We start from the raw sequence: 2,860 nt of genomic DNA on the forward strand, positions 1-2,860 counted from the left end.
GCGCCCCGCCGCCTCCTCGCCTCCGTCGCGCCTCGCCCCGGGGCGGATCCGGCGAGATCCGCCCGCGAGCACCCCGTCCCCGCCTCCGCCGACCTTCTCCGGCGACGAACTCTGGCGAGATCCGCGGCGGTTGACTTTTCCCCGAGGTGCTAAATCTGCCAAGTCCCCAGTTTTTGTAATTATCATGCCATGTTCATCACCTCGTAACTCTGCATCCGTAGCTCCGTTTTGTGCGTGTAATATGTCAAATTGTTTGTCTCGATCAGTAAATCATTTATTTCCATTGCATCATATTCATTTGAGGTCATCTTGATGCCTGAATCTTTGTTGTAAGAGTGCTTCATGATGTTTTCTGCTGTCTGTTATCAGAACGAGCTCTTTTGTCATTTTTGCCATGATTGATGTGTGCATCCTATGAGGTTGATGTCTACATGTATTTTGAACTATGCCATGTATTCTTTATAGAGGTGCTTACCATGTATTTGTGTGATCAATGTGGTGACTAGCACAAGCATGCAAACTAGGCATCGTGATGTTACTGATTTTAGTCCTTGTTCTGCTGTAATTTTGATGCCATGTAAACTTGATGCTACAGAGTGATCCATGCATATTTTGATATACTTCAGTAAGGGTGTTTTGAACACATGGTTATTTTCTATCCATTCATGCCCTTGTTTGTAATTATGGAGTAGTCTAGCATGTCATTTTTGTGCTCTACTTTTGCTTCAAAATGTTTCCTGGCAGATTATTTACGTGTTATTCAATTTGGCCAAGCTTGCTATAGTTGATCCTTGCATGCTATGAACTTGTTCTTGACTTGGTTGGTTACACAAACATGTCTTCTTGATGATGCTATGCTTATCTTGTCATGCAATGACTTGTGGTGAGTGAATCAAACTTGTTAAGTAGGGTACTTGATGTTGCTGTTTTGCTAGGCTAAATCTGTTATTTCGTGATGCTATATAAACATGTTGCTACTAATCATTCTATGAATAATCTGGAGATGTTCTATAAACATGTTTTGATCTACATGTCATCCTCTATCCATCCATGCCCCTGGTAGAATTTATAGCTTGCTGTAGCTTGTTCATATCTTGCTCCAAAGTTGCTTGATAATGTTGCTCCCAGCCTGTTAACATTAAGTTCAATTGTTACCATGTGTTTTGCTAGTGATCCATGCACCCTATGACCTTGCTCTTGCCATCCTTAGCTTCAAAAACATGTCTTCTTACTGTTGGTTGCCTTGCCATGCCATGTATTGCTCTGTAGTGAGTGGTACAAGCTCATTAACGTGCCTTCATAATTATGTTCCTGCCATGTTTGAATCTGTATTATAACTTGCTATGTTTACGTGGGTGCCATCATATTTTCTGATCCTTTTTGGCTTATGGTCAGTAAGGGACTTTTGATCTATGAAATTAGTAGATTCCTGCCATGCCTTTGTTTGCCATTATAAGTTCCTGTAACATGTTGTTTGATAGCTCTGAACAGTGCATCGTGATGTTATTTTCTGCAAAGTCTGAAATTGTTATAACTTGCAATCTTACCATGTGTGTTTGAGCATGTTCTAGTGTTTCTGGAGATAGCTCAGTGTTCATGTTTTGTAATGCTTTACCTGTACATCATGACCATGCCTTTTGTTATTATGTTGAGATGTTGTAGCATGTTGTTTTGATGCTTGCAATATGCCTAGTTGTTGTTTTGGACAGCTTGTCCTTTAAACTTGTTTCATGTGTGTGTGTTGAACCGTTGCTCCGTTTTGAGTGTGCTTTATATGAAACTTGCTTAGTTTTGCATGTAGTTTCATATTATCATGTTGCATCCTTGTTTTGAGGTGTTTGCTTGATGTTTGGGTGCATTTTGCATCAATGCCATGTTTAACTTGTCTTGCTCATATCTTCTAGGCCGTAGCTCCGAACTAAAGGAACTTTATATGTAACTTGACTAGAATCTCGTGTAGATCATCTTTGTGCATCTTAACTAGCTGTTTAACAACTTGAACATAAGGTTTATTCAGATCAGGACCAATTTCGAAATATGCATATGAGGACTTACCGGAATTGTTATATGTTGTTCACGGCCTCATTTAAACTTGCCTTGATGTGTTGCTCTTGTTTGCATCATCTCTTGTTATGAGTAGCCTTCATGTAGCTTTGTCATGAATCATGCTTGTTGTGCATCATGCCTTGTTCATGTGTGGTGTGTTTACCATGTTGTGTGCTTCTTTTCGATAGTTCCTGTTTCGTTGCGATCGTGAGGATTCGTTCGTCTACGCTTGGTTCGGCTTCATCCGTTCGTCTTCTTCATGGACTCGTTCTTCTTCCTAGCGGGATTTCAGGCAAGATGACCGCTACCCTGGATCTCACTACTATCATTGCTATGCTAGTTGCTTCGTTCTATCGCTATGTTGCGCTACCTATCACCTGTTTATCAAGCCATCCCAAATTGCCATGTCAGCCTCTAACCTTTGACACCTTTCCTATGCAAACCGTTGTTTGGCTATGTTACCGCTTTGCTCAGCCCCTCTTATAGCGTTGCTAGTTGTAGGTGAAGCTGAAGATTTCTCCATGGTGGACAAGATTTTTGTTGGGATATCACAATATCTCTTATATTATTAATGCATCTATATACTTGGTAAAGGGTGGAAGACTCGGCCTTTTGCCTAGTGTTTTGTTCCACTCTTGCCGCCCTAGTTTCCGTCATACCGGTGTTATGTTCCCGGATTTTGCGTTCCTTACGCGGTCGGGTGATTTATGGGACCCCCTTGACAGTTCGCTTTGAATAAAACTCCTCCAGCAAGGCCCAACCTTGGTTTTACCATTTGCCTCACCACCACCTACCCTTTCCCTTGGGTCGGCCA

Source organism: Triticum aestivum, chromosome 4B (assembly GCF_018294505.1).
Source record: "Triticum aestivum cultivar Chinese Spring chromosome 4B, IWGSC CS RefSeq v2.1, whole genome shotgun sequence".
NCBI classification, from domain to species: Eukaryota; Viridiplantae; Streptophyta; class Magnoliopsida; order Poales; family Poaceae; genus Triticum; species Triticum aestivum.